This window comes from Notamacropus eugenii, chromosome 5 (genome assembly GCF_028372415.1).
Source record: "Notamacropus eugenii isolate mMacEug1 chromosome 5, mMacEug1.pri_v2, whole genome shotgun sequence".
In the NCBI taxonomy this organism is placed as follows: Eukaryota; Metazoa; Chordata; class Mammalia; order Diprotodontia; family Macropodidae; genus Notamacropus; species Notamacropus eugenii.
Genome location: NC_092876.1, coordinates 225197705 through 225219133, shown reverse-complemented (window position 1 = coordinate 225219133; position 21429 = coordinate 225197705). Strand labels below are relative to the sequence as shown.

At 36.5% G+C, this 21429-nt stretch overlaps 1 protein-coding gene across 6 annotated transcripts in view; it reads left to right on the top strand.

Moving 5' to 3' along the window:
- Positions 1-21429, top strand: part of COBLL1 (cordon-bleu WH2 repeat protein like 1) — a 179299-nt gene that overhangs the window by 59945 nt on the left and 97925 nt on the right. The gene's annotated exons all lie outside the window — the stretch shown is intronic.

Here is a 21429-nt window from a genome sequence, read left to right as displayed (position 1 = left end):
TATCAAAAAACTTATCAGGAACAGATAGAAAGAAAAATTCTATTCAAAATAACTATAGGATACATAAAATAGTGGGGAGTCTACCTATGAGGATACAAACAGGATCTATATGAATAGATAGACCCTCTTCAGAAATAAAGTCAGACCTAAATAACTAGAAAAATATGAATTGATCATGTTTGGGCCATGCCAATATACTAAAAATGACAGTACTACCTAGATAGCTAGGTAGCACAGTTGATAGAGTACTGAATTTGGAGTCAGGAAGACCTGAGGTCTAATCCTGCTCAGACACTAGCTGTGCAACTTTGAGCAAGTCACTTGATCTCCATTTCTTTCAGTTTCCACATCTGTAAAATGAGGGTAATGATAGTACCTGTCTCCCAGGATTATTGTTAGGATAAAATAATGTACTATTTGTAAAGTGTTTTGCAAACTTCAAAGTATTGCTCCTATTAATATCATCATTATTAAAATTTTATTTATCCAGTGGTATAGCAATCAAACTACCAAATACTTTATAGAGCTATTAAAAAGTAATGAATTCATCTGGAGAAACAAAATATCAAGAATTTCAAGGGAAATAATAAAAAAATGGAAGGCAGCACAAGATCTCAAACAATACTACAAAACAGTAATCATCAAAACCATTTGGTACTCATTTTAAAAAAGAGAGCTAGACTAGTGGAACAGAATAGGTCCATAACATGCAGAACAAATGGACATGATAGCCTAGTGTTTGATAAAGCCACAGACTCCTATTTGGGAGAAAAAGTTGTTGTTTGTTTTCAGTTGTGTCCGCCATTTTGTGACCTAATTTGGAGTTTTCTTGGCAAAGATACTGGAATGGTTTGCCATTTCCTTCTCTAACTCATTTTATCGATGAGGAAACTGATGCAAACTAGGTCAAGCTAATTGCTTAGGGTTACACATCTAGTAAGTTTCTGAGGCCAGATTTGAACCAAGAAAGATGTCTTCCTGATTCTATGCCCAGCAGTCTATCCACTTCACCTCCTAACTACCCTTATTGGGTAAAAAAGGCATGTTCACAAAAGATGTTGACCACTGTGATGGAGGAAATGTAAGAGTTACCATGGAGATGCTGATATTTTCCCATATGTTTCAGTTTGAGGATGATACTGCACTGCTTGTATCAAATCTTAAAATCTTTAACAAAAACTGCTTGGAAAGCTAGAAAGAAGCCAGGAAGAAATTAGATTTAGACCAGTGTCTCATAATATAGACCACAATTGGGCCCCAAATAGGAACATGAAGGATTTCAAAGGTGATGTCATAAATTAGAGGAACAAGGAAGGAAACATCCTTTGTAATTTTAAATAGGGAAAAGTTTGTGATCAAGAAAAGGATAAGATCACAGAAGATTAAATGGACGGTTTTGATTATATAAAATTGAAGTTTCTGCATAAATAAGACCAAAGCAATTAGTAGAAACAGTTCACTCAGAAGGATTTTTTTCTCATGGCAAGTGTCTCTGATAAAGGTGTCATAGCCAAGATATATGATGACCTAATTCAGATTAATAAGAGCAAGAGCTATTCCTCAGTAGACAAATGGTCAAAAGATATGAAAAGGGAATTCTCACTGAAGAAATGTAGGCCATCAACAGTCATTAAAAATGTTCAGAATCACTAATAATTAGAGAAATTCAACAATTGAAGTTCCCCTTCGTATACATCGGATTGGCAAAGATGACAGAAATATAACTATTATTAATAGAGTTATAGCAAAACCAGGACACAAAACCTTCACCACTTGTATGACTGTTGGCTTCCTGGGCTCTCCTCCACTAGTCTCATATCAGAGGTCACATGACCCCCTCATCACTGTCAGTCTCCTGCTTCAATGAAGTCCTGCCCCACTACAGTCTTCAGTTGCCCCTACATTCTCTAGGGATGAGACCTGTTTTACTTCCTGCCTCTCAGGTTCTTCTTCTGTGCAAGCAAGACTCATAAGTTTCCTGACTATGCATCCAAAGCAATTGTCCTGGAGCCACACAGGATGAAGCATCATCGTATACAGCCAGGTAGAAATTCAAGGGAGGATCTACACAGCCTAATTTTGTACCTCCCTCAACAGACTTCTCTCCAGCCTCTAGACAGATATTCTGCCTGGACTCATTCCTTAATGGTAACCTCTTTCCCCTTATACTTAGCCTATTCCAGTGATTCTGAACCTCTTTCATCATAGAAATCCTGTTCCCTATTCCCAGCTTGCTTGTCCACCTGAACCCTGCCCCACCCCCAAGATCTATTGTAGATTTGACTGCCCTTTCCACCAAGCCTTCTCTTCCCTTCCGCTTCTCTATATCTTCACTGGTCAAGAAAAAGCAAATAAGACCCACTAGCATGTTTGGGCCCATGTAGCTATTTTGTGGCACAACATGGACAATATTGGCCCAAGATGGATCAGTGAGTAACAAGTTATGACCTGCATCATTACAGGAAATAATCTTCTTGATTAAATCATAGATTCGTTTGGAGACATTTATTTTCTAAAGGAAGAAATGTAAGAAATACGTGTGTGGATATATTTATGTAACTTTTTTTTCTTTTCAGTCTTTTTCATGTTCCAGTAAGTACTCTGAACTATTGTTAGCTAATGCACTCCACTGGAATTAAAGATAATATTCCTTTCAAGGAGCTAGATGAAATCAGAGACATAGATATAACTTGGAAGAAGTCATTGGACTTATTTATTCAACTGCACTGGTAGTTTACAGTCTTATTAGAAAATTGAAGTTCATGTCATGCACATTTCAGTTTCAACTCCTGTTTCTTGGCAATGAAAATTTTGCCTGTTGTTTTTTCTCATCTTGCTCATGTTGGCAGTACTTTTAAAGGAAGCCATTTATGACCTAAAAACAATAAACACAGAACAGATGCATAACTCTACACCTAAATGACCCACAGAACATTATTTCCCATGCTCATTTGTTTTCTTTTCATATGTGACAGATCATAAATTGTACCCTTATTCTTTATTTCAGTGGAACTGTGGTTGGATATTTAACATTGAACCTGAAGCCATTCAGTGAGTGCTACCCCCTGTTAAGAGAGATGTATCCTGCAGTTTTTCTACTCTATTAAGTAAAATAAACCTGATTTTATTTTATTTTACAACTATCTGAGAATAGTTCTCATGTGTAAAGTTCTGTGTAATGGAAGGTTAATGGCTCAAGTAGGTAATTTATTGTTGAAGATGCTTTTGGGTTGTGGACAAAGAAATTCAGAATTTTTGTTAGAATCATTCAAATATCATTAGTTGTTTTTTATCTTAAAGAATGTTCAGAAGACAGAATTGATGAGTCCCATATGGATAATTAATTATAATGTAATACTAGCCAACGCACTAGATGTTCCAGCTAAAAGAGTCTTCATATTCTGGTGCATCCGAGGATAGATATCGGTAACTTTCTCACTGACCTTGAATTGTGCCATTTATTTTTCTGGATCTTAGTTTTTCCCTCAGAAAAAGGAGATGAGCATGGAGATAATATTATACAAAGGAGATGAGCATGGAGATAATATTACAATATGTTTGACAAATTAACTCTCATTTCCTTGTTCATAAGCTTAGCTTTGTAGGATTGTATGGAGGCAAAAGTGCAGCTAGCCACTTGTGAACTGTTCACAAGAATAGGCCATTATGTAACTGACCAAGCCATCCCTATGCACTTATAGAGTAAGAGAATTGGGTTTGTTAGGTTCTGTATAAAACTCATGAAATTATGCATTCCTACTTGCCACATCAATTGGACTTACTTATAAGTGGAAATTTTGAAATATTTTTAAAAAAATTCATCTTTTTTGTTGTTCATTTTCAGATGTGTTTATTTAACCTTTCCTTCCTTTGGTATAGCAGTAGAATTTGTTCAGCAACAAGTGGGAAACTTCACGTATCTTTAGTGTTGCATTTGAGACCTATTATAACACTTGTGACATTGGCTAAGAAGTTAGATTATTTTTCTTACCTTTAGGAACAAACATTGATTCAACAAATAGTTATTGAGAACATTGTATGTTTTAAGCACTATTCTAAGCATTTTGATGATATTAAATAGAAGATAATGTTCTTGACTTTAAAAGGTTTATAACAGTGCAGATTACATATCAGTATAAACAATTACAGTACTAGGCAATGTGTGGTAATTGTTTGGAGGAGAGAGGAGATCTGTTTTAGCTAGGGTTTTCAGGGAGGAGTTAACATTTGAGATGGACTTTGAAAAACAGATAGAATATATGGAAATGAAGTAGATGACATCGTAGCCATAGGAAAACAGTATATAAAAAAGCATGGAGATGGGAGATATATATTCAGGGAATGATAAGTTGAGAATTATGGATAACATTTCTTTTCTTGAAGAATAAAATTCCAAAACTCACTGATAATTGTACAGTTTGTTACTATGCTAGGAAATGGAATTATTTTTCTTAGCTGGACTCTTCAGGTCGGTTCTTATGTGTCTTTTTTTAAACATGGTGCATCCATACATGTCATACTTAAACATTATGGAAGTATTCCTAGTTTTAGAGATCATCTGGTCCAGCATATTTTTTTTTTCAACAGATGAGTTAACTAAGGGTCAGGGAAGGGAAAATCCAGCGCTCTTTCTACTGCATGATACTGCCTTCCAAATGTTAATTGTATCCATATATGTGTCTCTGTGTGTACACACACACACACACACAGAGACATATATGCCACCCTATAATGAGGTGAATTATAAAAACATCTTATTTATCAAACTACTAAGGCATGATGATTTGGTTGCATAAATAAATAGTAGCAATATTATTTTGAAATCAAATACAGGATCACTTCTCACTGGTTTACTTATTATTTTCATTTCAGAAATTTTTTGAACTGACTGGTCTTAGAAAAGTAAAATGTTCTAGCCTCAGGGTTGGCTTTGAAAAAGAGTAAAGAATGTACAGAATTGTATCCTATTTAGTTTACAAGTATATAATCATATTAGGCTAAGCATGCAAGAACAATTCACTTTTTATTTTCCTTAAAGAAAAAAGAACTTTAATTGTCACGTTGTATATTTCCAGGTTCTAGCTAAAACCAGGACTGTAAACATGTCTTTTTTTACATTAACTAACAGTTATTCCTTGTTTGAAACTGATAATACAAAAAGTTGGATAATGTGCAATTGTTAAAGGTGAATTTTTTTAAAAATCTGATTGAATAATTAGTGACACAAATGAATGGCCTAACTATAAGAAGTTTTTTGAACCCTGTCTCACTTTACTGATGAAGTTTTTCTTCCTGTTAGAATTGTACATTGTATTATATTTATGTGTAAAATTTCTCAACTCTTTCTGACACTCACTGTTCCTTCAGAATGGGGGGAATGGGTTATGAGATATTAGGTGGATGATCTCAGTCTGTTCTGTTCAGTCTTCTGATTCACATTTCTATTTTCTGCTCTCCTTGTTTTTAAACAATAGCTTCAATCAGTAATATCCTTGAGAAGCAGTATGGCCTAATGGATCTGGAGCTGGCCACAGATCAAATTTTGTCTGTAACTCATATAGTCTTGTAATTTTGGACATGTCATTAACTTGTCTGATTCTCAATTCTTTAAGACTGTAAGTCACAGAGGAGGTAGACCTACATTGGTAGAGAGAATTTCCTTACCAGGAAATCCCTTATACCAATGAAACACTTGTTCTGTTCAGGTCCTATAACCTCTTTCTCATTATTTTATAGTGTGTCTCAAAAGTCTTAGTGCTGATTTAAGCTTTAATAACTTCAGATGTAAAAATGCTAAAAACCATTTAGAAAACAGCATTTGAAAAGTTAACCATTTAAATTGTTAAATATTGACGTTTTAATTAAAATTTAACATACCGACCCTCTTGTGTTATATCTCAGTCTAGTCGACTTTTGAACTTAGCAAAAGCTTTCATCACTTGCTGCTTAGTGACTGAAATGATTGCATTTGAAATTCTAACCTTATGATCATCCAAAGGTTTTGAAATATTCCTGACAGTTTTGATGTGACCACATAAGAAAAAAATCTAATGGAGATAGATCAGGTGACAAAGATGACCAAGCTCTCAACCCTTTACCAAACTATGGGTTTGAGGAATTGTCATCCAGAAACTGTCACACATGTGATATAAAGTACTCCATCTTGTTAAAAATAAAATTATTGTTCAGCGTTCACAAAAATAAACATGAATAAAAGAAATTTAAATAAAATTTCAAATGTTTTTGTAAGTTTCTAGTATGTATACTTCTGGAGTTTTTAAAGCTTAAAATTGCACTAAGACTTTGGTTCATTCCTAGTCAAAGGCTTTTCTCCTAGTCTAAAACTCTCTAACCTTTCTACTTGGTTTCAGTTGTAAAGTTGCTTGTCTCATAAGAAATAATTCTTATGAGAAAAGAAAATGATGCAACCTTTAACTGTAGTAGTTTTATTTCAGTATATTATGTTTATATCTGCTATTTGCCTGTCACATGTCCTCTTAGCTCCAGGAAAAAGATTTCATTTCACAACATGGTCTAAGGCATCTAGGATCATAGTTGCTAGCAGCCATAGCAAATTTTAAAGTATATTAGTTTTAAAACAGGAAAAAAAGTGTGGGAATTAATAGAGTTAAGTATTTTTCTTGTATTATGTCTCAGAATGGTTGGAAATATTAAATATAGGACAGTTGCAAATATATGACTAACTTTGGTTCTGCCTCTCTTGATTACCTAAATGAAAGTGGGGTAAAAAAGGATTAAGATTTTAAAAGCCCACGCTATATAAATAAGTATTTATCTAGAGTGCCACCATGTGGCATATTTTTTTTCTTTAGGTGTCATAAGAAGAACTGATATATCTTTCCAGAGTTTCTGCTGTGGGAACATTAGAAGTGTTGGTAATGAAATTAGGCCAGATACTTTTCTCTAAAGGTTATCAGTAAGTTTTGCGTTTGAGGACAGGTATGCCAAGTACTAGCCTGAATTGCTGCAGCTTTCTTGCTCTGGCCCTGGCAATAATAAGAGATTTTCAGCTTATATCTTAATAATTTTCCCAGTTCAGCATAGAAATTCAGTTGTAGCAATAGCCTCAGCTGCCATTAGGTGTTAAAAGTTAGGTGGAAAGTCATTCTCTTAACATGGTGGGTTTTCTTCCTGACTCCAGGGCTGGCGCTCTATCCACTATACTACTTCTAGGAAGGATAGTTTCCACATTCTTTCCTCAGTTACCATTTATTTTGTATTGGGGCATCTCTCCCATATCCCTTCACCCCCACAGTATGTAAGCTTTTCCGACTTAGTAGGAGAGATCCACCTGAGTTGCTACTGTAGCCTCCTAGAAGGGAGTTACTTCTATACTGTAATGAGACATGAGAGTATAACTCTATTGGCTTAATTTGTAGATTAAATAGTTTGACAAAACTAGCTTGTAGGATGTTTTTAGAAGGATAATGACCTTTGCACATAAGAATTAGGCTATTTTTTGGGTTCATATTTCTTTATTCTTTTTTATCTGTTTATGACTATAGAGTGTGATAACTGACATAGGTTTTCTAGTGTCTTATTCTGATTCATTCTAGTGCAAATCATAAGTGGAGCTGTAACCCATGGTTCTGGCTCCCAAGGCATATTCAGCCTAATAGGGGTCAGATCTTAGGAAGGGACCTCTCAAGCCAGGTGTTATTGGTACAGGGAGAGGGGACCACTTATCATCACCCAGAAAGATCTGTCTGTGATCCCCACAGCAGGGCCAGACATCAATTCCCCATCAACCCCTGGGAGAGACGTGAGAACAGTCAGCCATCAGGTAATGGTGACGTTTATACAGCATAGCTGAGGCTGGCAGGAGATCAAGAAAGCAGGGCAGGACAGTGTGACAGGTAAAGAACTGTTACAGAGGGCCCTCTTCTCTCATGGTGAGGTTATTTGACAAAGCTGTAGTCCCCTGCCTGACCTAGTTATGTGAATAGTGCTATAAACATGGAAGAATTATTGAAAAGAAAAAGGGGAAACTTTGAAACTAACTAAATTATCTTTTAACATATATATGTGTCACTTTTCTTCGAAGTATTGAGAAAACAGGTAAGTCATTGAAGAAATACGATCAGTTAAGATATAATCCTGAAAAGAGAGGATATCAGAGTATTAGGTAAAGACACGCAACTCAGTTATGAATTACTGTTGGGATCCAGTGAAACTGCTAATACCATTAATTATAATAGTATCCCACATTTTGAATCTGTGGAGAAAAAAATAAGCGTCATAAGGCAGTTGGTTTAAATGCAGTTAAAAGGAACCTTAACAATTGACTCTCTGTGATTCTGTAATGTTAGCAAGAAAGGGCCAGAAATATTTTGTTAGCGTGGTAACTAACCCCTATCCTCTTGAAATGTTGTATGGTATTTTATTTATCTAAAATATGGATTTAAATGACCAATAAAATGTAGTTGAAATTGCATACCCAGCAAAATTGTCAATACTACCTTTTAGAAGCATATTAGAACTAATTTGATTTTCAGATGAAGTTTCAAAGTGAATTTGTAGTTCCTGTGATGACAAATCCAGTGTGTGGTAGTGGATGGAGTTATAGTTTAAAGGAAGTGACTGTGCTCATACCTTTCTCCCTCCCTATCTCTGCCACTTCCCTCTCTCCTACCCAGGGTTTCCCTCAGAAAAACCCATCACAACTCACAATTGAATTTTGATAATGTCCCTCATTGAAATAGCTTGAACTTTTCCACTTTCTGTTGAATCTCAGGTGACATGAATAAAATCCCTCTTTTCTGGTGCCTTGTTTCATTACCCTCCTCCCCCCATGGAGTTAACAGCTATTCTGACTTTATGGTGACTATCTCAAGTGAGATATGCTTTCATTTTTCTTTTCCAGAAAGAAAATTTCATTAATGCAAGTGCCCTTTCCCCCTTTCTCAGAAAGCTGTCAACCCTACCTGGGATTATTACCATAATGAGACTTTCTAAGAGCTAGGTCAGCTGGCCAAGTTACTTACTTCAAGTTTAATGCCAAAGCTATTTTGTGAGTCTGCCAAACTCCTCTTTCTTCAGAGGTTTTGTGTCAGTGGCAGTTGGCAGACTCCTACATTTTGAATCTGAGAAATGATCGTTTTAATGAAAAATCATTTGTCTTTTAAGCTGGATTTGTATCTCTCCACTGAACCTTTGAACTATGATGAAAAAACATCTTTTCCTGGGACATAATATAGCATGCATTTTGTATTTTAAAAGTTGCCTGCATAGCTGTAGTTCATTGGGACTCTGGCTACTACACAAAGTTGTTAAGAAATGAGCATGATCAGGTGTTTAATACTTAAACCTTCATAATTCTAGGCCTTTGACCTTTAGAAAATAATAAAACATCTTGAGTGAGACAGTTCAGAACTAATTTTAGAGTGACCTTTAAAATCTTCTCTAGGGCCAAAAATCTTGGAAAAGCTGTGATAATGATTTATAATATTATAGTTAGTGGTAAGCGAGGCAAGAAGTATTTATTAAGCATTTACTATGTGCCAGGCACTGTGCTAAGTGCAGGAGATAGAAATACAAACAAAAAGTCAGTGCTTGACCTCAAGTTTTATAAAAAATTGCTATAAAGGGAGGTGGGAGAAGATACCTGCAGGGAGGTTAGGTACCAATGGTGTCATAATGGAGAAGTCAGAAGTAGAGCCAAGAGGAGAATAAAGGTTGGTCAGCCTGGGAACCACCTTCCCCCCATCCCCACCCCCAAAAAAATCATGGCCCCAGGAGGAACTTGCCAGTGGAAGAAAGGGACCAGCATGGCAGAGGAATTTTGATACATGCCCCAGGAGTGAGTGAGTGAAAAGGCCCCAGGCTCTGTGAAAAGTTTCAGGGTGAGATAACTTTTGAAGCATAATGGCAGAAAGTCAGAAAGAGGGCCAGTTGGAAGGTGGGGGGAAGAAGGGAATTGTTTTGGAGATTATCACAGGATAGAAGAACCACTGCAGGAAAAGAGATGTCATGAATAAATGTGAATGAATACTGGTAAAGCTATTAAAGACAAGGTAACATTTACAATTTTAAGTTTTATAGACTTTTGGGAGTTCTCATGTTAATAATATTTATATGTGTGCGTGGTATCACACTCAAGTGTATTCTAAAAAATAAAATCAAGTTTACTTAAATTGTTGATAATAGATGACCCATAGAATGACTTGCATGATAGATGCTCTTAATAAATGTTTAACTGGAGCTAGCTTGAAATGAGCAATTGCAATCCTTGCTATTGGATGCTCTGGCAGTTGTATTTTTTTGTTGGGTTGCGAATGAAATCTGTGCTTATGGCCTAGTATGTGCTTGAAACACAAATCAAAGTTTTTGTGATAAAAATAATAATGTAGCCCAGCTTTTTGAACTTCTGTATTGTCTTTTTAGAATGTTTTTTATGTAGTTGTATTTATTCAGCAAGTATAAATGAGAAAGAAAAATGTTTGGGGTAGTTTCCCTTTAAAAATAAACATATTTGATTACTTGATATGTGGAGCCAAGGTTTCCCTAGAGATATGAAGATGAGAACAGTTGTAGAAGGAAGTGGGCTTGGAAAGGAGACAGGCAACTGTGATAAGTATTCCTTACAATTCACTTATGTTTGTATTGGCCTTAGACGTTAGCATTGATTTCAAAACTTAAAAAATTCATATTCTTCTTTGTTTTTCTTAACAATACGAAGTCCTATACTAGTTCCTATAGAAAGGGGGGAAAATCTTTGAATTTATGAAACCATTACCTTTTGTTCTGGTAGGATATGAATTTGACAACTACTGTAAGAGCTGTTTGGAAGGAGGGTAGAGCATCTTGGTATAGGGGATTTGTGTTGCCCTTGACCTATAAACTTTTGTGTAGATCTATCACAAAGACTGCAAGTAACTTAGCCCTGTGCTTGTATTGTCCCAGTCCTCTTTCCTCCTTCCTTTTTTTAACATCTTTCAGAGAGGGAATGTGTGTTGGACATATGGGAATTTGCCAAAAATCAAATGGAATCTAAATGGGAAGAGAGCTGAAGTTGGAGTCTCAGGATCTGAGTTCAAATCCCAGGTCTGATAACCTCACACAAATTACTCAGCTTTCTTGGGCTTCCTAGGATCATAGCTTTAGAGGTGAGAGGGACTTCAGAAGTCATTTAATCCAACCCACTCATTTTATAGATAAGAAACTTGAGGCCTAGAGACATGTGACTTGCCCATGGTCTCACAGTGGCTAAGTCAGAATTTGAACCTAAATTCTCTGACTCCAATGCCAGTGCTCCTTCCACCATACAGAATGGTCTCTACTCCTTGTTCTCAAGAGCACAAAAACATCAAACAATGGAACATGCTCCTGTATGATAAATCACCTTGGGTTTCTACATTTGCTCTTAATTTTTTAAAAACACAGAATTTTCCCTTTCAGGGTAAGTGTACTTTGAAAATCCAGACAGGATTTTTTTTGGTTTTCCCTTCCTCCCACCAATCTTTCCTCCAGTCGGAGTTTTACTGTGTTGCTTCTTTCTGACATTTTTTCAAGTACATGCAGCCACATATCTGTAAATAGCATTTATGACCTTGTTATAAGTATGGCTCTAATCATGGTTAAGTCATTAAACTCTGTAATGACCTTGTATGCTTTAGTTGTCTGGCAGCAGTGAATTTTAAAATGTGAATTTAAAAATAACTCTGGGACATAATTGAAGATTACTTTCCGAGAAGATTGCCACAATAATTTTCATACCTAATAAAACTTTACTCCCGAATATCCTACTGCTTATTAGTTTTTCTATTATATATGACAAAGCTTTCCTTAGTGTTGCTTGCCACAAAATAAATACTTAAACTTGCTTTTGAATTTCTAAAAATCCCTAATAAAGGACTCTTTTTCTCATAGTTTAATGGAATAAAACATTGTTGAATCATAGACCTGAAGCCACAATATTTAGAAGAGTAGTTCACACCTTAAATTTTACTGTCATGAGGCATTTTAGTCAGGGAAACTATGACAGGGAGTCTCAAGATGAATTAGATTGTTATCTAAACATTTAGTTCACCTTTTACCACTTGTGATAGTGAGGAGGTTAAAAAACATGGCTAAATAAGGATACAAATGAATACTGGAAAAGGATCCCGTTTGCCCCCATATTTTTAGAGGGAAAAAAGTGTCAAAGTGAAAAATCCATTATATGTTATAAAAAAACAAAAGCCCTTGTTTTGACAATAAATACTTGGCATTATATCTCATAAAGAAAATTAGCAGAAGATTAGAAATTATTATTGGAATTTGATAAGATGTGGCAGTATGCCATTCTCTTTGATGGGGGGAGTGGGATGTGAGGAGAAGGATATAGGACCTCAAGCTATGACAACATCCTTTAGCAGAGATCTATGTCTGGTAATTCATTTTCCCCCATTTGTTTTTCTAATTAAAATTGATTCACATTCTCCTGTTTCTCACATTTCAAGCCCTACATCCTTGGTAGAAGAGGTTTGAAAGGACAGTCTAACCAAAGTTGTATATTGGTATGTGAATAAATTTTAGAAGGAATCAGTTCCAGATTTATAGGACTCCTTTGGAATTTTCATGGAGAGTGCATAGTTTTTGATACTGTTTCCTTGGGTGGACTAGTTGCTAAAGAAGCATGTTCATAAGAAGTAGAAGATCAAGTGTACCTCATAGCCTAGGTTGTAATGTCCATTCTAAGAAGTCTTTGGACAATGTAGACCACTGTCCAAGGAGTGGAATCTCCTCTGGGATGGAATTGTGTGCCCTTTGGCATTGATAATAGGACGAGGCCCAGAAGTGGCATGATACCTGTAAATAAGAGTATGTGTTTAGGAGGCAAAGTGACCTTTTTGTAATATTTTTTCATGGAGTTTTGGTATTCCAGTCTGGCTCATGTTCTGTGTACTTAGCTCCTCCCTTGTAACATTAGTTCTCATATTCTTAATAGTTATGCCTCTCTCTTCTAGATTTTCATTGATTAATTGATTGTTAGATACCTAGCAAGTATTCAGTTCTATGAATTTACAAAAAAGTTGTATTACTTTTGTATATTGTTCATTTTCTTCCACAGTGTCCCTGAAATACCTATCTTTTCTATATACTGACAGAAGGAAGTTAGAAGTTAAAGACAAAGATTTCCTTATTAATATAAGGAACTTAGATTAATTGTAAAGCTTTTCAGCATTTTATAGTTTACTCTAATTTGAGTCTGATGCTAAATTAAACATTTTTATCTTCACTTTCATCGTTCACCTTTATGTGCATTTAAATTTTCAAAAAATATTGACCTTAAGTCGAGGAGCAGCTGGCTGATCTGGAAAGCTCAGCAGTGAGGTAATGGGGCCATTGTTGTGTGAAACAGTCATCGAGTAAGAATATTTACTGCTCTGCGCTTTAGCTAAGTTGAATACCAACATTACTATATAACCCATCTAGCATATTGCTATAATCCTTTTGCATATTTTACATCATGTTAGGAAAAAAGCTAATTGGGAACAAAGAAATAGCTTAGAATCTACGAGCAGGATCTTCTACTTAGAATCCACATAGAAGTTTTTAGGAGAATTGATATTTCAAATGCAAATGGAGTTAACATTTCTTCTTTTACCTATTTTTAGGAGTAAATAAAATTATTACTACTAGGAAAGTAAACAATTCGCTAAATATCACTTATTATACTTATTTTCTTCATGGTCATTTATTTATTCTCATCATAAGCTGACTATAAGGTAACGTGCTCTTATGCCCAATAAAGTTAATATTTCTTATTGCCTGTGGGTACATGATAAAACCAGTTGGGTAGAAAAGAGTTGGGTAGAAGGTACTGGATATAGCGAGTGCTAAGTAGCATCACTAAAAATGTTTCTTCTGTATCTTTACAACAGATACATTGTTACCTGTGTGAGTATCATTTCAGAATTAGCTCAGGTGCAGTTATATTATCACCTAGTTAGAGCAGGGGTTCTTAATCTGGAGTTCGTGAAGGTGATGTTTTTAGTGGCAGTGGTGATATTTTTATTATTTTGTTTTAATATTTTACATTAAACTGTATATTAACTATATTTAATTATATTAACTGTATGACTATGCAATATAATTGGTTTCCTTAATAATACTATATATATTTTATGCATCCAAAATCATTTCGGCAGAGGGGTCCACAGTCATCACTACACTGCCAAAAGTTGTCTATGACACAGAAAGAGAATAAGAACCCTTGAGTGAAAGTACCTGTAACACAGGAGCTCAGCTCACTTGTTCAGGTTCACATTGGATTCAGACAGACCTGAGAAAGACACTGGAGCCCTCCATAAGGGATTCATATTCTCTTGGTGGCTGGTGGAGACAGGGAGCATCTGCCAAATCACTTTATTCTAGTGGAGGTTGGTGGAGACAGGGAGTAAACACATCCGCCCTTATTCTCACAGGAACAGGTTGAGACAAGGAGTAGGAGCATCCATCTGCATCTCCTGACCAGTGCTCGTTTGGATTTCATATGTAGAGAAATACACAAAGAAGGGAGCATGCCAACAAGTTCATAAATTTACATTATTTTTGGTTACATGGTGATGTGTCAGCACGGCGCAAGTGCAGTGTTAGTATTTATGGGCCATGGATCCTGGCTGCCTGTATCAATCTGAATCCATGCCACGTTCCAGTTAACAAACAAGATTCCTCTTGTTAGGAAAACGGCTACTACATAATTTGGGCATGATTTGGTCATCCCAACTTGTTTAAATTGATAATTCTCCTGTCAAGTAGATATGATTAAAGACACTTATTCTGGTTATTGCTATTTTAAAAAGAAAAGTATAACCAATATGAAAGTTAGAATAATGAGTAGAAAAAGAGGCCAGAAATTGCTAGGGCAACAAACACTTGATCTTCTTGCCAAGTGGCAAGAGAGGGCAGCCAGACACAATGGAAAACATTACCTTACAAAATGGTGAAAAGCAATGGAAAGGGAAAATGAGCCTGTAGAAAGTATCAGAGTATCAAATATAAATAAACTAAATGGTATTTATATGTGAAAATGGGTGATGGACAACAAATAAATCTGAAGAAAAACAGATTTGCAAACATTTTTACTGTAGGCTGTTTCCACCAATGATAATAGTACCCCCCACGTTTGGATTCTAGCTTCTTAGAGAGGGTATGTAGTGGGAATTCATAGGTCTCCAAAGAAGCTACTAGTAGTTTGCATAGCTGATATATGTCTCTTAGTTTTATGTATCTATAATGAGCATTATTGCTATATTCATAATTATATATTATGTAACAGTATACAAATCATATTGTATTTATATATTATTACATACACATAAAACAATGAGAATCTATACAAAGGATTTCTGAGAAGGATCAGTTATGAGAAATATTCTGTAAATATTGATGTTGGTAGGTTTCTCAGAATGTTTACAGTATGGTTAACTTAATGAATTGGAGAAATAAAAACTGGCTATTGAATATAGATAAACAGCCATAGCTAATCACTTGAAATTATTTTGGTAATATCCATACATTTCCATTTTCAATCGACAGGCATTTATTAAGTGCCTCCTATATGCAGGCATTGTGCTAGGTCTTGGGGAAGATAAAAATAGAAGGGAAGAAACAATTCCTACTCACAAGAAGTTTATGTTCCAAGAGGAAGTTTTATTATGATTAGTATTGGTATTTTCTAATATATAGGTAGTCCTTTCAGCTATCTTAGTTACAGAAAGCCTCAATAATAGTTTACAGAAAATATTCTGGTTTTTATAGATTTGTAATGTATGGCTTAAAATGTTCCAAGTATTATTCTTTTCTCATCTATCCTAATGTACTTTCCTGACACTTTTACATTTGTTATGCTTCTGTACTTCGGGTGTATTATTACATTAAAAACCAACAACCCAACATTCTGAAAATATTAGCTTGTCCTATCAGAGAGGAGGTGTCACCTGTTCCCCTTGCCCCCCCTGAAGTAGCATCATAGAGTAACTATCTTTTCTTTGGAAGACGGTGGCTCAGGTGAAAGGGCCTCTTTTCCTTCTCTGGCTCAAACTTTAGTAAATCTCCCTCTTTCCTCTGGTGTGGGCCCCCGTATCTCCCCCAACAAAGAATGGGAATGCATGCTGATGCAGTCAACCACAGAAAGCTTTTTTTTTTTGTTTATTTTGGGGTTTTTTGCTTACCATAGTAACTACTGCTAGCTATTTTATCACTGACTTGAAGCTCTGTACTGGTGTGAAAGTTATTTTGTGTAGTTCCTTGTTAATTAGACTAATAATAGCTTGCATTTACATAGGACATACTATGTGCCAGGCGTTATATAAGCACATTACCAATATTATCTCATTTGATCCTCTGAAGAATCCTGGGAGGTAGGTGTTATTATTCTCTGCATTTTACAGTTGAGGAAAATGATGAAAACAGGTTATGTGATTTGGCCAAGGTTGCACAGCTAGTAAGTCTCTAAGGCTGAATTTGAGCTCTGGTCTTCCTGACTCCCAGACACAGTTTTGTATCTACTGCATCATTTTTCTTTCCATTCCCTCCAAGCTTGGTCTACTTTTTCCTTCCTTCTTTGGAAGTCCTTATTCTGGGTGTAGTACAGAGACCTCTTGAGAATGTATCCCTCTGCAAGGGTATACTGTTGTTTTTACTTTTTTAAATATTTCTTGTTTCATACAATCATATTTGTTAGAACTGAAAGGAACCCTAGCATTTCATACAGGGTTGTTCATTTTACAATGAGAAACCTCAAGATCAGAATTATTAATACTAAGGATGGAATTTAAGATTACCTCAGGTGAACCAAGTTGCATCAGTTGGTCCAATGCATTTTTCTTTATGGAAAGAAAATAGGATGAAAAAGTTCATTTCAAAGAAAAAGTTGACATGGCAGGTCCTTTTCGTGTGAAAGTGATAGTGTTTAATAAGGTCTGACTAGGCAAATGAACTTAGACAGTATTTAGAAAAGGAAGCATAGACAACAGTCATCTCTGATTAATCTGAAAATGGAGGGGGAGCATAGTGGAAGGAGGACCAGGTTTGTAGTCAGAGGATATTAGCTCCATTTCTGGCTCTACCACTTACTCTGTGTTGTAACTTCAACAGGTCACTTAGCCTCTCTTGTGCTTCAGCTTCCTCATTTGTAAAATGTTAGAGTTGAACTGAATTGCCTATATAGTCCCTTCCTAGTACTAACTGTGCTCAGTCCTGTGCCAACTGCATTGGGGAGGAGAGACCATCCCTTCTCTTTAGGATAGATTAGATTTTAGGATTGTCAAACTCCTTCCCCCCATTATCAAAGAAATTAAAGGAAAATGAGGCCAAAAAACTAAACCCCCAAAACTCCAGGGTTCTGATTTCCAATGTCAACCAGAAGAAACACAAAGGAAAATAACCTTTTCAAAATATTCAAATTTCTTTTCAAATAATACAATGCATCATTCCCCTGATTTCCTATAATCAGCATTATGAATGTAATAGGTTTTTTTTTATCACTTGACTGTTAGATGAGCAAAAATTTTCTTAAGCCCATTTGTGATTTGAAAGCGACATTCATTATACAACACTGAAGAGATGGCCCTGTAGAAGAAAACAAAAATGGGGGAAGATACAAAGAGAAAACATAGGGAGCAGGACTGAGCAGTTATCAGAGATTAATGGATTTAAAGCTGAAAAGGACTTTAGAGTTCCATCAAGTCCAGCACAATTTTAATTGACTTTTTTGTGTCTAGAAAGTTTATAATCTTGTTAGGAAAACCAAATTGATATATGAAATTGATATAGCTAGACATAAGGGCAAAAAGAAAGGTACAAGTGGACACAAATAAATTTAAAATTGTTTTTTGCCTTTTAGGCCTTTAGTCACTATGACTGCCAGAATAACCTTTTTCTTTTGTATTTTTTGCCTGGGGGTACTTCCTTCCTTAAATTAGTATACTAACTTTTATAACAATTATTCCCTTCACTTTTGCAATATTCTTTTTCTGCCCTGGCTACTGTGTGGACTCTGTCTTGATCTGCCCAGACCTGTTCCTAGGTTTTCACTGTTGTCCTTGTGTTCCCAGTTCCTGGAGCAAAATTGACAATAAATGTTCATTGAGTGTTTGAACTATTCCCCTGTGAACCATGGTTGAGGTTACAATTACTTCTCATTTAGCTTCCGTTTAATGTTATTTCCACTTACATCATTGCAAGCTTTGTGCTTATACTGAAGTGGTTTTAACTTTTCTTCAGCTAGACCCTGCCTCTAATTCTCTTATTCCTGAATCTGTAGCTTGATATAGGTAAGTTGGCGTTATTTAACATGCAGTAGTTTTTTCCAGATTCTTCCTCAAGCCTCAAGCATGGGTAAGATGACAATTTCTCATTAGAGCAGATAAGATTTTAGGATTGAGCTACTACCTTCCTGGTTATCAGAGATATAGATTAAAGGGAAATGGGGCAAAATAATTAAAAAACACCCCCAGAATCCTGATTTCAAATGTCAACCAGAAGAAACACAAAGGAATATAATCATTCCTTTCAAAATATTCAAATTCCTTTTCAAGGTCCTTACCTTCAAGATGCTTACGTTCTACTAGAGGAACAAAATATTTACCAATAGGTAGAGGATGGACGAATGAATGAAAACATTTATTAAGTACTTACTGTGTTCCAGCAATTGTGCTAAGCCCTAGGAAGGCAAATACAAAAACAAAGACAGTCTCTGTTCTAAAGGAATTTGTATTCTAGTGGAAAGAGAAACTATATTGGCATAGTGGTGGTCAATGGAGGGGTGTTTTGTCCAGAAAGTTATGGGGATAGTGATTGACATAACCTTTAAGTCAGGGTTTATTCATCATTTTTCTCTCATGGACCCCTCTGGCAGTGTTGTGAAACCTATGAATTCCTTCTCAGAATAACATTTGCTATCTACATTCAGAATTGAAGGAAATGTTAAAATCTAGTTATATGTTAGTGGGTAAACAGATGTTTCCTATCCAAATTCACAGCCCTCATGAAGTCTTTCCATGTTACTCTCCCCATCTCTCCCCAATCCATCCCCCAGATTAAGAGCCCCTATTTTGATACAGGTTTGATTATTCTAGAGGGTGACAAGGTCTTTCATCTGGTAGCATGGCATAAAGATGGCCTAGGGAATACCAAGCAGCATGTGGGGATCACAGGCTAAAAATAATGGTCTCTGTAATCAGTCGTGCTGGTACCTGGGGGTGATGGGAACAGGGGAGAAGAAGAATGCAAGGTCTGAGGTGGAAGCTTCAGCTCTAAGCACCAATACATGAGGGAATCCTAGCCTCTTGAAGGTATTTTGGAGATGCTGGCCCTTGTTCTAAATCTTGAAGTGAAGAAGGGCACTTAGGAGGCAGTGATGAGGAGGGAGAACGTTTCAGGAATCCAAGACAGGGAAGAATAGACCAGAACAAGATTTCAAAGGGCATTTATCTTAAAGTTGCTGCTTAACCAACTGAAACATGTTCAGGGTAATGATCTCTCCATCTGCCGCCCCCGCCCCCCCTTCTCTCCCTCCTCTTCCTCCCCTTCTTTCTCTCCCCACCACTCACTCCCTGTCTCTTTGTCTCTCCCCTTCCCTTCTTTTTTCTCTCTCTCCCTGCTCCTGATTTCCTCTCTCTGTCTCTCCCTCCCTTCTTTCTCCCCCCTCCCTTCTTTCTTTCTCTCCTACTTTCCTCCTCACTGTCTGTCTATCCTGTCCCTTTACCCCACCTCATTTATATAGCGCTTTAAGATTTGCAGGAGAGCACGAGAGACAGCATTGTCCATTATGTAGAACCCAGGTCAACATGCTGTCGTGAAATTGACGTACAGTGCTGATGACCTTTTCTGGTTTTCCATAAACCTTCACGGCTAACAGTATCAAAGGCCTTGGTCAGATCTAAAAACGTTGTGTACAGACCTCTCTTCTGCTCCTGGCATTTCTCTTGGAGTTCTGTCTTGTCTAGAAAATGGACGGTGCTTTCGTGCTTTTCCAGTCACCAGTGGAATGAAACAAAGCTGTGTGCTTGCTCCCATGCTTTTCAGCATGATGTTTTCAGACATGTTGTCAAATGCTTTCAATGAGGATGAACACAGCATCAAGGTCAACTATCATACTGATGGTAAATTCTTGAACTTAAAAAGAGTACAAGCAAAGACCAAAGTGGAGGGAATGTTGGTGAATGATTTTCTGTTTGCAGATGATTGTGCACTCAATGCAGCCTCTGAAGCTGAGAGGCAACAAAGTATGGATCAGTTCTCTGCTGCCTGTGCTGATTTTGGCCTAACAACACCAAGAAAACACTGGTGCTCCATCAACCCCCACCACACCATCCATAGGTGGAACCATCGGTTACAGCAAATGGAAAAGTTTTGAAGGCTGTAGCTAAGTTTGCAAAGTACTTTGCATGTTATTTCTTCTTAGGAGCTGTTATCATCTCCTTTTAGAAATGGGAAAACAGGTGGAAAAAAGGTTAAATTACTTGCCCAGGGTCACATAACTGTCTGAAAAATTATTTAAACTCAGGTCTTCCTGGCTCCCAAGTTGAGCACTTAATCTACTGTACCGTTTAGCTACCTCTACCTCTGTAAAATCTTTGCTTGTGGAATAATGATTTGGTTTTGTTGTTGAGGCCATAGAGAAAAGAGACTGGATGCCAAGAGAACTGTTAGGAGACTAGTTCATTCTTCCAAGCAAGAGGCAATAAAGGGCTTGGGCTCAGCCATGGTGTAAGCAGAGAGTAAGGGATAGACATGAGATATTCTCATGGAATGGACAAGATTTCACAACTGATTGGATATGGGAGTTAGGTGACTGAGAGGGAAAAGTAGAGTCCTGGGAACCTGTAGCCTTAGGGAGAATAATAATTTGTATTGTAGGATATTGAACATATTATGCTTCCAACTTGTCTAGATTTATCTTAGCCCACACCTCTTTGCACTTTCATCCACACTGTCATACTTGCTTCTGATAATACAAATCATTCTATTGCCTGTCTTCATGCTTTCCCACAAACTGTCATTTCTGGAGTGCTCTTCTGGCTTGCTCTTAAACTCTTATAATCCCTAGGTCCCTTCAAAAAACTCAGTCTTTTGCTTAATTTGTCTATATCTTCCCAAGTGTTACTGCTCTCACCTCCTGCCACGTTTACTTTGTTTTAATTATATAAACCCATGCATTTCACCTCTTCCTCACAGAATAAATTCCTTGAAATCAGTTGTATCTCTGTACCTCAAGTGCCATGGTGCCAAAAGGCATGCTGAATTGAGTTTAATGTATTCCTAAACAGTCTCTTTCTCTAATGACTTGAGGGTCTGGGTTTTTGTAGGTCACTTATTAGGTCAACAAGCATTTATGTAAAGCCCTGTTATGTGCCAGAAATTATGCAAGGTTAGTAAAGACACAAACCAAAAAACGAAACAGTCTGTACTCTCAAGGAG